At 35.7% G+C, this 15,558-nt stretch overlaps 1 protein-coding gene across 3 annotated transcripts in view; it reads left to right on the top strand.

Annotated features, from left to right (window-relative positions):
• Positions 1-15,558, top strand: part of l(2)k09913 (transmembrane protein 53-like lethal (2) k09913) — a 75,398-nt gene that overhangs the window by 24,976 nt on the left and 34,864 nt on the right. The gene's annotated exons all lie outside the window — the stretch shown is intronic.

Genomic DNA, 15,558 nt, shown 5'->3' with positions numbered 1-15,558 from the left:
CCATTTCTGGTGTTATTTGGTCATGGCCTGCTGATTTGCCCAGTTTTATTTTATTTATTGCTGCTAACAGTTCATTTGCATGAATTTCTTCACTCTGATCTTCTATTTTGCTTGTGTGTCTTGCTCTTAGGGTTCTATTTTTTCCATGTCCTGCATCTTCCAATAATTCTTGAAAGTACTGTTTCCATCTTTCCATGATGTCTTTGGAATTTGGGAGTAACTTTCCATCTTTATTTTTGATAAACTTTATGGGGCATTCTTTCTCTGACCTCATTCTTCTTAAAACATTATAGAAGAGTTTTTGGTTTCCTTTAAAATTTTGTTCTAAAGTATGTCCAAAGTCTTCCCAGCATTTTCTTTTCTCTGCTTTCACTAAGGTTTTAACTTTATTTCTTTGATTAGAAGAAACACACGTATAAACCACAGTGAAAATTATTTAATTGTAAATATTTCATCTTAAGTATCTTAGGACATCATCAGTACAGTATTTAAACAAAAATTAGGAATAACATACAGTTAGGGCGCATGATTACAATAGAATCTCATGAAAACGTGCTGAATTAGTACAAAAAAAAACAAAACGTTAATTATTTAACAAAGTTTTGTATGATAATTTCCCATACTTTAGGAATAGTAAGAACGTCGTTGCGGTTTAGGTTTGGTCTGTGTAGTAGGGCTTCAGAACTTTCTTTGTATAAACGTTCATGTTTAAATATAGATCTATGTAAAAGTTTGGCCTTTTCCCAATGGATCGTATGGTTTGGATTTTCAATTCCGTGTTGAGAGAGGCCAGATTTCTGCGGCTTAAGAAGACGAATGTGGTCTTGATGTTCCGAGATGAGTTTCTGAACAGACCTACCTGTCTGTCCAAAGTAAGATAATTTGCATGAGCATGGAATCTCATAAACACCAGGTAACATCAAGGGTGAGAATTTGTCCTTAGGAGAAGGTAATAAGTTGTAAATTTGGTTGATAGGTTTGTAAGTAGTGGCAAAATTGTATTTTTTCGTAATTTTAGAAAGACGTTCTGAGATGCCTTTAACGTAAGGTATGGGAATCCTATGCACTTCTTCCTGTCTGTTTTGATGTAATTAGAAGTGACTGATGATTTTTTGAGTTGTTTTGGGATTATATCCATTTAGGATGGCTGAACATCAAGACCACATTCGTCTTCTTAAACCGCAGAAATCTGGCCTCTCTCAACACGGAATTGAAAATCCAAACCATTGGGAAAAGGCTAAACTTTTACATAGATCTATATTTAAACATGAAGGTTTTATACAAAACGTTCTGAGCCCTACTACACAGACTAAACCTAAACCGCAACGACGCTCTTACTATTCCTAAAATATGGGAAATTATCATACAAAACTGTGTTAAATAATTAACGTTTTTTTTTTTTTTTTTTGTACTACTTTAGCACGTTATGCACGTTTTCATGAGATTCTATTGTAATCATGCACCCTAACTGTATGTTATTCCTAATTTTTGTTTAAATACTGTCCTGATGATGTCCTAAGATACTTAGGATGAAATATTTACAATTAAATAATTTTCACTGTGGTTTATACGTGTGTTTCTTCTAATTATGAACGCACCACAGGTTTCGTTATTTAAAAAAAAAAATAAATATTTCTTTGGTTGTTGTATAGTTCTCTATCAACCTGCAGCTTTGATGTTATATATCTCTTCCATAATTGCTTTTTCTTTTTAATTTTTTCTTTTAGTTCTTCAGTCCACCAGGGTGTTTTATGTTTCTTCTGTTTATTATTTAATGATACACCACAAATTTCTTTGCTTGTTTCTAGAAGAAGTGTTTTGAATCTGTACCATAGATTTTCTACATCTTGGTCTTCATATATCTCTTTTTCTACTTCTTTCATCTTCTCTTCTATTTTACTTTTATACTCAATGGCTGTTTCTTCTTTCTTTAGTTTGTAGTTCTTTATCTTAACATTTATTTCCTTGCTACTTTTTCTACATTTTTCAACTTTTATTTTATGGATTGTTTCCAATACTAATAAGTAGTGGTCACTGCTTATTTCAGGACCTCTGTAGACTTGCATTTTTTGTATACTTCCAGTACGATCTGCTTATGATGGCGTAGTCGATTATAGATTTTTCGTTTCTATTGGGCTCTTCCCTGGTAAACTTATGGATTTCTTTATGGAAATCCATAAGTGGATTTCCATATGGATTCCATAATTAATCCATAAGTTTACCAGCTCTTCCCTGGTAAACTTATGGATTAATTTAGTGATAGCGAATACTTGAACATAGTATTCGCTATCACTAAATTATTTGTAAGGCAAAGATTTATTATTCTTTCTCCATTATTATTCCGGGTTATTTCTCCTTGTGATCCCAACACTTGTTTTGTTTCTTCATCTACTTGATTCCCTACCCGGCCATTAAGGTCTCCTAGTAGTATGATATGACCTTGAACTTCTTCAATTGTTTTTTGTAAGAGTTCGAAGAATTCATCTTTAATTTCTTTATTGGCATTATCGTTTGGGCCATATGCAACAATTACAGTGAATACTTGGTTGTCTGATTTAAAATCTATAGTGATTGTCAACAACCTTTCGTTTATTAGTTGCCATTTAGTAATATATTCTTTGAGATCTGGTTTAATTATGCAAGCTACCCCTTGTTTTTCCCATTCTCTTGAGTTTTACCCCTGAATAGAAAAGTATATACCCATCTTTCATTTTCTGGCAACCTTGACCTTTCTTTTTTGTTTCTGTGACTGCTAGCAGATCCAATCTTGATTTTTTAAATTCATCAATTAATTCGTTTTCTTTTCCATGTAGACTTTTAATGTTCCATATCTCATGTACCTTTTTCCTCACTTTGTCGTTAACCATTTAGGCAGTTTGGCTATCTCTTTGTTATTTCTTTTAATGAGTGAAATTTTAAGGTGTGCAGGGGATTAGCCTTCAGCACTCGAGTCTGATGGTGGGGCTGCCACCTTCGAGACCCCAGACCGGCCTATGAGGGAAGTGCTATCCTGTTGGTCCGCGGGAGGTATTTTATTTCCCTCCTACCCTTCATAGTAACCTGTGACGAGCATTCCCCGATCCGCCACCAGGGGACGTGCCCGATGGGGGTTACAGGTGTCTCCACACGGGAGCATTTATATATATATTGAATAGAAGTGGAGGAGAGGCTACAGTCTTGTCCAACTCCATTTATTGGTTTCCAATCTGAAGATTGTTTATTTTTTCAAACAGAAATCATATTGTTTGTGTAAATATATATAAACATGATTTATACTAGGTATTTAAAAGTAAATACTTTTAAATACCTAAGCTACCATTTAACCTACAATGAAGAGAAAGATATTGTTCATAAAATAATAAATTTCAACAGAGCACTAGGCATTATAAAGTTTTCAAATCTTCAATGGTTCAAAAGCACACCAGAATCAGAACTTATAACACCTTGGCAAGAACCATTATTGGAAGTGAAATGAAGCCTGAACTCTAAAGAAGAGAGATGAATAACAGCAGAAATGTGTTTTATGAGAACAGCAGCAGGATATACTCATTTTGACCACAAAAGAAATAATGACATTCTGAAAGAAATTGATGTAAAACCAATAATCGAACACATCAAGCAATACAGGGAAAACTGGAAGATTCATGTGCAGAGAGTGTATATTACCTGAATTCAGTAGGAAGATGCAGATGGAGTAAGACTGTAACAGGCCAATAGGCCTAATACATGAAAGGAAGAAGCTGATGATGCAAAACTGAAAAGAGGAATAGTAAATTTAAATGTTGGTGATGTTGAAATCCTGCAGATGGCTTAAATATACAAGGGGCAGACTGAATAGTTCTCGCCTCTCCATAGATGGCAACACTATTGGCAAGATTTTTTTTTTCCAAGTTGATACATCTGTCCAACTTAGAAATGGATAAAATTGAGTATCATGCGGTTATAAAATTCTTTGTAAAAGAAGATTTAATGGCAAAAGAAATTCATTAAAGTTTATGGACACTCTTCTCCTTCATTTTCAACAATTAAGAAATGGGCTGCTGAGTTTAAACGTGGCCATACCAGCCTTGAAGATGATCTATGTGAAGTATGTCCAAAAAGTGTAACAACACCAGAAATCATTGATCAAGTGTAAAAACTCGATTGTAGCTTAAATTTTCCAAAGCACATTACATCGATTTTTTACTTGGGTCAAGTCCCATGAGAATATTGTAAAAATAACTTGTTTGTCTCTGTATATTTTGTACTAGATATTTTTGTAAATAACCCTTTGAAAGTTAACTGTATATACTCCTTTAATAAGAATATGTTAGAGTATTAAAAACAAAGGCGATGTTTTTGCCGCTGGAGCTGTATGTAATAGATCTACATGGCACCATAAGAAAGGTTGTTTATAAACTTTGTGTGTATGAGAAAGGCTTACAAGCTCTGCACGTAAACTCCTCCAGAGTCAGTCAGGAAGGTTCAAACAACTTTCCGATGGCCGGCAACTTACAATCAAAAGAAAGCGGGCCGAACTTGAAAGAAGATGAGTCATGCCGAGTTCTTTGGGGGTTACAAATTTCGTGCGAGGTTTCAGAGAAGGCATAATAAAAAGGGACAGAGCCAAGCATAGAGAGCTTCCCGGTTTGATACATCGCTAGAGAGAGAGACGACTTCTAGGCCAGAGAGAGGGTTTCCAGAGGCCTCGACAGAGCTCCCTGCTTCCATTCATCCAGGCCTTTTGGCGATCCCCAAGCCAGAGGAGAAAAGCCGATGTAAATTCCTGAAGAAGAGAGTTGGCAGCAGTTTCAGTTATTGGAAGAGATTCCAGTCACCGAGAAGAGAGAGGGATCCCATTCGAGAGTCAAAAGAGACAGTTGGCTGCAATTACAGTTTCTTAGAGATGGGAGTTCAAGCTACTTGAGACGGCAGTCATTCAGGCATTTTTGGCGAGCCAAAGCAGAGGAGAAAACGCAATGTAAATTACCTGAAGCAGCTTCGCTTGGAAGTTTTTCTTTTCCCAGTGGGAGAACATTTTGCTGGAGCTGTAAGAGTACCACAGGTCGTTGTTTACAGCCCGCTATTTTTCTGATGAGATACTACTGAAATTTCCTGAAGGAAGCTCGAGATCTGAGATGAAAGAATTGCCATAGAACTTTTAGTGAAAGACTTGACTGAATGTGCGATACTGAGCCTTTGTAAGTTACACACTTTTGTATATTCCCTCTTATAGTTGTTATAGAAGGACGTTTAAGATTTTTGTTTAATAGTGATAAGTATCCTTAAGAGAGTCAATTGGCATGTTGGAAATTGATATCAAATTTGTAAAAATAACTCTAACCTCTTTGCAAGTAAACTAGGAGTTTAATAAGTTAAATTTGTAAGCAGACAGTTAATAGGTTTTTGAGTTAAAGAGATTAATTAATGTTGAAGTAAAAAGGTTCTAATTTGTGTTAAAGAATTTTTATAGATGGATAGAGAAAGCAATATGCCTATTGTTTAATTCATGTATATTTCATAGTAATGTAAATAAAATGTGTTTTTGATTTTTTTGTTAAAGGAGTGCTGCCTGATTGTTTATTTTTACAACTGCACTTTTCCTAAATAAATCAGACTTGTGAGCGGGAAACTAAGTGAGATAGCCGAAGCGAAATGTAAAGTTAAGTAAAAGAATAGACCACAACTGTTTGTGTAAAGTTTTATTGAAGGAATTTGTGTTAGAGAGAGAAATCTGGCGGCCGTATTATTGAGTTTTATGCTAATTAAATGATATTGGCGCAGTCTAAATTAAATAAATTTTCAGTATCTTAGGCATAAGACTCGTAGTGTGAAGGGGAGATAAACATAATACGCAGTAGAGTAAATGAGAAAGGGTTAAGAAAGAATAAAGCTAAATTAGATTAACGGCATATAAAGAATTAGCTAAAGTATAAAGATAAAAAGATATTACATATAAGAAAAATAAACCAAAAGATAATACAAATAATATTGGAAAACAACACCCTTCGTTACACAAGTGTACGATATGGTATCTGATGACCGGCGAGTCAAAGTGAGTGAAATTGCTGAGATTACGGGCATTTCAAAAGAACGTGTAGGATATATTTTGCATGAAGAATTGCAAATGAAAAAGCTTTGTGCAAGATGGATGCTGTGTTTTCTTACAGCAGATCAAAAACGCACTCACATGAAAATCTCTGAACAGTGCTTGGAGCATTTTAACAAGAATAAAACTGATTTTGTGCATTGATTTATTACTATGGATTAAACTTGGATTCACCATTACACACCAGAATTCAGTCAGCAGTCAAAACAGTGGACAGAAGCCAGTTGTTCAGCACCAAAGAAGACAAAGTCTGTTCTATCAGTAGGAAAGGTCATGGCATTGGTGTTTTGGAATGCTAAAGGCATTTTGTTTATTAATTATCTTGAAAAGGGGTAAAACAATAACCAGGGATATTATTCTGATCTTTTAACCAGACTAGACAAAAAATTCGTGAGAAAAGACCCAGTTTGCAGAAGAAAAAAATCATCTTTCATCAGGACAATGCACCTGCCCACAAAGGTGTTTTGGCAATAGGGATCTGCACTGTGAATTGTTGGAACATCCACCCTATTTTCCAGATTTTTCTCCCTCTGACTTCTTTCTCTTCCCAAAACTAAAACTCTTTCTCGCTGGTCAGCATTTTTCTTCGAATCAAGAGGTGATTGTAGCTGTAGAGGGGTATTTTGCAGCTCTTACTGAGAACCACTACAGGGACAGGATAATGGTGCTGTAGTATCGCTGGAATAAATGTATTAGTCTTAAGGGAGATTATGTTGAAAAATAATTTGGAAATTATAAATTCGTTTTTTCATTGTTAGGCTGAGAACTTTTCAGACCACCCTTGTACTAGATATAGACAATGCTAAATGGCTGCTAGTTTAATGTAGTCAAGTGTAAGGTAATGCACTTCAGGAAGAAGAAATCACAAAAGGTGTGCTATATTGATGGAACTGAATTGTGAGAAACTGATGAGGCCAGGGACCTGGAAAGTAATTGTGTACAAGCAGTTTGTTTGGAGAGCATATTGCAAAGGTGGCCAGAACAGCATATCAAATTATGTGGTTGTTGAAAAATACATTAACAAGCATGGATAGAAAAGTAAATTTTCCCATTTATAAGACTACATCTGGACTACTACATGCAGATCTGGTCATCCATATTCCATGAGGATGAATAAATGGTTGTGAGAATTCAGAGCTGAAGGACAAAGATTGTGACAGATCTGTGGATCTGTCATTAAATAGATTAAAGTTCAGTGGGCTTTAAATATTAGCTGATAGATGGAAACAAGAAGAATATGAGTTATTAAAGGGGTTTTCTTTTTACTTCCCCATCAAGTTTGTTCATGATGAGTATGTAAATTTTTCGACCAAAAATCGAATGTGACAAATAACTGACGCTGGGTTTAATAGGTCATGATAATATAGCCGACTAGTTTTGTCACATATGCTAGTGGCTTCTTCTGGGTTTGGAAGAACAAAAAATACAATAAGCAGTAAACATGAACCATTATATAACTAAAACTGAATATGTAGGAACTGTTACACAAAAGTAAAAAAACAGAAACGCATGGAAGCTGGCAGGAGTGAGTCATTCTTTAGTAGGTATGCATGATAGTTGGCAGAAATATGTGGAAAGATCTAATAAGTGAATTACAAATATCAAAAAATAATTTTCTGGTTTCTGTTGAGTGTGTCTTGTGAGTAGATAACAGTCATAGACTGATGTTACGGTCACTGAAGTCGTCTTTTATGTAAGGCATAGAGCTGTTATTTCATTCAATATTGGGAATGTGGAAGAAGTGGAAAGCTAGGTCTGAACTGTCTTCTCTATTGTATAATCTTTTTGTTTAATTTCCAAACTTCAAGATGTTTGCCCTATGTAAGCAAGGTCCCAAGACCATGTAATATTGTTAACTCCAGGATATTTGTTGAAAGGGTTGTGGTCCTTAGGTGAACATAACAGAGCTCACATAGTCACAATGGACTTGAAAGCCACTCTTATGTCAGGAGATTTTGAGAGAAAGTCCACCAATATAAGCAATAGAAATCAAGGTCCTGTAGCGAATGTCAGGAATTTGTTGTGGAGCAGGAGTAGAGAATAGTATTCTTTGTACCATTTTCTTAGAATATCCATTGCTCACCGGTTGGAGAAGAGAATGTAATTCTTCTCTTGTTTCTTCATATCCTGTAATAGAGGAGATGTGTAATTTGTAACAGATTGCCTTTTTTTATTTATTTTTTTCAGCATATGTATAATACCTAATTTTTGCAATGTATGGTGCAGTGAACAGAAATGTAGATTATGACGTGTATTAGTGGGCTTATGGTACATGCTAAGAAAGGCCTCCTGATTTTTACAGAATTAAACAATTTAGGCAAGGTAATTTTCCTTAATTTTCTTTCCTGTTGCAAATGAAATTAGGCTGAAGACTATGATCCTTCTTCTTTTTCTTGTCCTCCTAAAGAACATTAGTTCTTCAGAAAAAAAGTGCTCTTTCAAATTTAAAGAACAAAGATATTATAATACTTACAGTTGATAAAGGCATTTCAACTATTATGAATACCAATGATTATATTTCAAAATTTCATTTTTTACTTTCAGATACCTCTACTTACACTCCATTAGATTATGACCCTACTTGGACAAACCATAAAGAAACCAACAATCTTTTATGCAACATGACCACATGGCCTACGGATCTTAAAAAAAATGTTGAAATCTATGCACCCCTTTAACTCCATGATTATATGGAATGCTTCAGGTGCACAAGACTAATATTCCTCTTCAGCCTATTATAGATGGTATTAGCCGTACAACTTATTTGTATCAAAACATCTGGCTAATCTTCTAAAGGATCACATCATACATATGGATTCCTTCACCAAAAACTTGCAACACTTGGTAAGAAAAACTTCATAGTTTTTCTACAAATGAACATTCTAGCTAGTCTAGATATTATATCTTTGTTCACAGACTCCTGTAGATAGATGAAGCTGTAGATTATCTGTTCCTTCCTGACATCTCTCAACTATTTAGACATTGTCTCAACTCAAATTATTTCCAATGGAATGGAAAATTCTACAAACAATTATCTGACCTTGCAATGGGAAACCCTCTATCTCCTCCATGTGCTGACTTAGTAGGAAATCTTTTTCAAAGTTTTCCATGAATATCATGAAATTCGGAACAGTCACTTTGGTGGAGATACATAGATGGCATATTTATAATATGGAAACACAGTGTGGATTGAGTTACATGATTTTCTTTCACCACTCTTTCCATCATAAAATTAAATTCACTTTAGATCTTGAAAATGAAGGAAAATTACCTTTCCTAGATGTTTTAATTTCAAAAAAAAAAACAAGAGGAGGCCTCTCTCTCTTAGCATTTAGCATACAAGAGGATATTATTTTTTTATTTTTAAAAAATAATACTTTAATCATTTAAAAAAAAAATTAAAGTTTATACCATATTCTAATCTCCTTTAAAGTACTTTCCTGCGAGTCAGTGCACTTGTTCCAATGTTTTTTCCACTCCTGGAAACAGTTCTGGAATACTGTTTATGGCCTTCAGCAACCTTTCTTTCACTTTGTCCATATCAACAAATCACTGCCTTTTCATGGTTTTCTTTATCCATGGGAATATATATATATATATATATATATATAAAAGGGAAAAAAAGTTACATGGAGAGAGATCAGGTGAGTAGAGAGCAGCTGCCATGTTTTTTGTCAAGACCTGTTGGGCATACAAGGCCATGCGGGCTGGGACATTGTCGTAGTGCAGCAACCAAACTCTGCTACTCTACTTTCTGGCTGTTTTCTTTGCGCACTATCACGCAGTCTTCTCAAAATGTTGAGATAAAAATGTTGGTTCACTGTCTGTCTATGAGGAACAAATTCTTTGTGTACAATTCCATTCACATCAAACAAACAAATCAACATTGTCTTGATGTTTGATCAAACATGACATGCCTTCTTGGGTCTCGGTGAATGTGCATGTTTCCAGTGGCTTGATGCTTGTTTTGTTCCTGGATCATAACTGTAGTACCAAGACTCATCTCCAGTCACAACTTTTGAAAGAAAGTTCTGGTCATTAAAAACCTGCTCTCTCAAATTGCGGCAAACATTAACAGAATTTTTTTTTTTTTTTATCGTCTGTGAGCAAATGAGGCACAAATTTAGCTGACGCACGTTTCATTTGCAATTCTTTTGTTAAAATCTGATGCCACAAACTCCATCACAAATTTGTCTCTTCAATGTTTTCATCATTTCTGCTTGTTTGAACGTTAGCCAGATCGTGGTTGGTCTTCAACTGACATATCCCCATTTTTGAAATGGAGAAACCACTTGTAGACCTGCTTTTTATCTAAAGCGTTGTCCTTAAACTCTTGCCAAAGCAAAACAGTTGTTTCAGCTGCAATTTTATCCAAATGAAAACAAAATTTCATGCACACACTCTGTTTCTTGTAGTCAGCCATCACAAAATTGCCAACTTGCTTGTAAGCACTAACAAAACACAGCCAGAACAACAACCCAGTTCTCACAGGATGGTGCCACTTGCCAGGCTGGCACAGAAAACTGCACACTCACAATCTCATGTTGGAGGTTTAATGGAGTATTAACCACACTAGGAACGGATTAAAAACTAATTTTAATGCTTCGAATATTTTTTATCACTGAGACATCTTCAGAGATTACAAATAACTTTTAACATACACACACACATACAACACAGTGCTTAATGAAACATGTGGGTAGCTCTTAAGTCCTATCTAGGTGGTGCACCCCTTTATGGGCATTTGGTAGGCAGTGTAGGATGCAAACTGGGACCTCTGACAATTATTGTTTTCCAAATTTTAGGAAGTTTTACGTTTGTTTGTTTGTTTAAATTGGATTGATTTCTGAGTGCCACTACAGATTCCAAAAACAGTCTTTCCTTTTTAAATTTACTATGTATGGTGGAGCATGTTGGTTTTCTTCCAGAAGATCCTGTGAGTTGTATCTAATACATGGTCTGCAAGGGCCGGATCGACCATAGTCTTGATTGCAGATATACGATTTATGTTCATCTTACCTCCATCTCTAAACAATGCTTCATCAGTGAATGGATTTAAGGAGATCTGTGATAGGTATTATGTGAATAATGGCTATTGTATGATTAATGGATCTCATTATTAATGAGAATTTCCTGCACTAGTAGTTAATAAAGTCCGCGTGGTTAGCCTAGTGGCTTTGTGCTTCGCAACCATATGCCTGGGGAAGGAGTGTCCTAGGTTCGATTCCCATCGGAGACGTGAGGAGCTGAAGGATCTTCCTCAGCCATAGCCAAGTTAGCCAGTCTTGGGCGCGGGCAGTAAGTTTTTTTTCTGCCAGTTTATCTGGTGTTTTTCATCCCGCAAGCAGGCAAACCGGCCCCTTGAACACACAGGGATTACAGCCAAGAATACCTTGAGGCATAGGAGTGACAATTCTATCCTCGTATTTCGGTTACGAAATCCAAGCATGCTTGGAAGGTTGTGGGCCTTAAAGGCCTGTTAAAGCCATTGGGATAGGATAGATAGTAGTTAAAGCTAGAGTGACCTAGAAATAATATTGGACAGAGGGGGTACATTGCTAAGTTGGTAAGTTAGTCATCACAACATAATAAGATATACTTAAATAAGACCACATCTACTACTGTGCTCAGATATGGTTGTCTAGCTTTTATGGAAATGAAGATGATGGAAAGGGTTTATAGAGGTTTACCTGCCCACACAAAGTCCTAATGTACTGTATCAGGGATGGGGAAACCTGCAGCCTTTTGAGTGTTTTGGCATATCCTTTTTCATATATTTTGTCAGTTATTATTATCTGAGACTTCGAGGGAGGCTATAAATCACCCACACCAGCTGCATTTCCTTCCTTTAAATTCATTCACGCTAGATGCACTCACTACCCCTAAAGGCAAACTATTCCACTCGCTCACTGCTCTGTGAGAGAAAAACCTAGCTCTTACCTCTTTCTTGACTGTGAACAAACTTAACTTCCTTGGATCCTGTGTTCTTTCCCCATATCCTATTCAAACATACACCCATTCAAAAGTTGATAGATCTCTATCATATCACCCTTCTTTCTCCTGTTAAACTTACTTACACATTGCATCAGGTCCAGTTACTTCAAATTTCAAGATACTATAGCAGTCATCAAGATACTATACTATAATATACTATATATTTCAAGATAATATAGATACTACAAGCAAAATCATGGACTGGCTATGGGTAATCCTTTATAACCTGTACTCGCAAATATTTACTTAGAGGATTTTGAAACCAAGGCTATCTCTTCCTTTATTTTAACACCTAAAGTTTGGAAATGCTATGTAGATGATGTCTTCATTATTTGGAGCCATGGACATGATTCCCTTATGGTTTTCCTTGAACATCTCAATAGCCAACATTAAAGTATTAAGTTTACTTCCGAGCTTGAAATGGATAATTCCTTGCCATTTCTTGATGTCAAACTGACTCGCTCTTCTCGTAAACTCAAAATATCAATATATACCGTATTTTCCGGTGTATAAGACGCACTTTTTTATCTTAAAAATTCATCTTAAAAAAAAGGGTGCGTCTTATATAATGAGGGTAAAGATTGTTTCCTCTTTTCAAAGTCATACGCACTCCCTTTTATGTTCCAAGATCTTTGTAGGTGGTTAATGGTGCAATCAAATTGATGCGTGACCTTCACGTGACTTCTAGCGTGTCATTGGCGAAGAATGGGGAGTCCCTATTCAAGTTTCATAATATCTTATCCAAGTAATCAATTACCGATGGTTATCAGTATTGAGTTGATGTGTTGAGATATTTTGTGTTCAGTTTGATATTTCCCCATAGATTTTAGTGATGGAAAAAAACAGGCGACATTCATATACTTCAAGTTACAAATTGCAGGTTGTAAAATATGCGGAAGAACACGGGAATAGGGAAGCTAAAAGACATTTTGGACCTCCTCCTACAGAAAAAGTTTTTTTTTTTTTAGGTTTTTTCCAGAAATTGTATTAAATTTCTTGGGTGTGTCTTATACATAGGAGCATCTTATACACCGGAAAATATGGTAGAAAGCCCACACATACCAACAGGTATCTGCATAGTCAGTCCCATCACTTCCCTCCTCATAAGCTTGGAATAATTTCCACCTTGGGACATAGAGCCCATTCTCTTCTGGATGACCCAAATGAACTTCTTACAGAAATAAACCATCTCAAAACTTCTTTCGAAGTTAATGGATATTCCAAGAGAATCGTTGAAAGATTCCTTCTTAATCCTCCCAGACATCACTCATATAACAAAGGCAATATATCTATTCCTTATATAAGTACCATTTCACATAAATTAGCAAACTAAGAAAATACAATATTAAAACCTTGTTCACTCCACTTCCAAAGATCCGTTTCTTAATAAGCCACCCTGAACCTTGTTATCATCAACTCAAATACCCTGGTGTATATAAAATATTGTGTGATTGTGATATTCCTTATTTTGGGCAGAACAGACAAATCTGTCAAATTGCATATGGAAGAACACATGAGGGACATTACCTACAAGAGACAGCGAGCCAGTGCATTATCAAGTCATATCCTTTTCTCGGCTAATCCTAATGATGAAAACCAAAGTCACAAAGTCTACTGGGAGAAATCTGCTAACATCTTCTGTTTCAATGATGAACTAGAGAGAAAAATCGTGGAATCTAGAGAAATCATCTTCAATCCTGTTCATCTAAATAATAACTTGAGCTACAACCTCCCAGATTGTCATTCAGCTGTAATCATGTACTGGCGTTCACAAGATGCTACTAGCACTCACTTTCCCAACAATACAACAAATAAACTATGAACATCAGAGACTCTATGATGTTCATAGTTTATTTAAGTTTTAGTGTTTTTTTATTTCTTTTATAATGTCACCTGATGAAGGCTGTTACAAGCCAAAACTAGTCGTGTTTTTACATTAAAATCTTTTTACTTAAATCTCGGTTCTAGTCATTCAATTCCTTATAAAAAATGTGTATGTTAGCCGAGTTAATGATCATTCTTTCATATATATATACAGGGTGTCCCAAAATTCACACAAGATTTAAATTTAGCGCCATTTGTGCGGTAAAGTGTTGCCAACAAGAAAAAAAGACAGCGTGACAGCTGACAGTTCAGGGTTATTAAAAATGGAGCGCTACACGAAAGAACAACGCATTTTCATTGTTGAGCAATAATTTAAAAATAATGAAGGTTTGGCAGCTACAGTTTGCAATTTTCGTATAAAATATGGTCGGAATAGTGATCTAACTTCATCAACTGTGAAAAGATTAATTAAAAAAATTCAAGGAAACTGGATCAATTAGTGATCTTATACACTCTGGCCGTCGTTCAACAGAAAACATCGAAGTAGTTCGTGAGAGTGTTGCTGAGAGTCCAGGAACATCAATTCGGCACCGTGGTCTTGAATTTGGCTTTTCGAGAAGCTCTCTACAGCGTATTCTCATGAAAGATTTGCATCTTTATGCTTACAAAGTTCAATTGACTCAAGAACTGAAGCCTACTGACCACACACAGCGAAGAGAGTTTGTTGAATGGATTATGGAACAACAACAAGTGGACGCTTATTTTTCGAACAAAATCATCTTCAGCGATGAGGCTCATTTTCATCTTGATGGCTTCGTTAATCGACAAAATTGTCGCATTTGGGGTTCAGAAAATCCATGAATGATTGTTGAGAAACAAATGCATCCACAACCTGTCACTGTTTGGTGCGGATTTTGGGCTGGAGGCATCATCGGTCCATTCTTCTTCAAAAATGCGGCTGGTAAGGCAATAACAGTTAATGGTTCTCGCTATTGTGACATGATAATCCAGTTTTTTTGTGCCTAAATTGCAAGATATGGATGTGAACAACATGTGGTTTCAACAAGACGGTGCCACATGCCATACAGCACGAGAAACAATTCAATTACAGTACAAGTCATTTCCTGGTCGTGTAATTTCCCGTTTTGGTGATCAGAATTGTCTGCCCAGATCATGTTACTTAACGCCGTTGAACTTTTTTCTTTGGGGTTTTTTGAAGTCTAAGGTTTATGCCAACAAGCCCACGACCACCCATGCCTTGAAGGAGGAAATTGAGCGCTGTATCAATGAAATTCAGCCACATTTATGCAAAATGGTCATGGAAAATTTCGACAAAAGAGTGCGTATGTGCCAGCAAAGCCGTGGAAGCCATTTACCCAATATGCTATTCCATGCATAACCCTATACTGTATACTTTCTGAATCAATAAGAAATTACAATTTTTAATTAAAAACCTGTGTTTTCTATCAAAATTACTTTTTGCGTGAATTTTGGGACACCCTGTGTGTGTGTGTGTATATATATATCATTTTTTAAAAAATGTATTTTAATATTATTTAACTGTTTTCTCTTTTTTATATATAGAGGTGTGAGGACTTAATTTACTTAATGTTGAAGAAGTTATGATAGAATTTAGAGAATAACAGTGGATT

The sequence above is a fragment of the Typopeltis vanoorti genome, chromosome 25, assembly GCF_054136105.1.
Source record: "Typopeltis vanoorti isolate ZY-2024b chromosome 25, IOZ_Tvanoo_1.0, whole genome shotgun sequence".
NCBI lineage: Eukaryota > Metazoa > Arthropoda > Arachnida > Uropygi > Thelyphonidae > Typopeltis > Typopeltis vanoorti.
The sequence above is the reverse complement of the archived record's forward strand: the minus strand, read 5'-3'. Positions and strand labels throughout refer to the sequence as shown.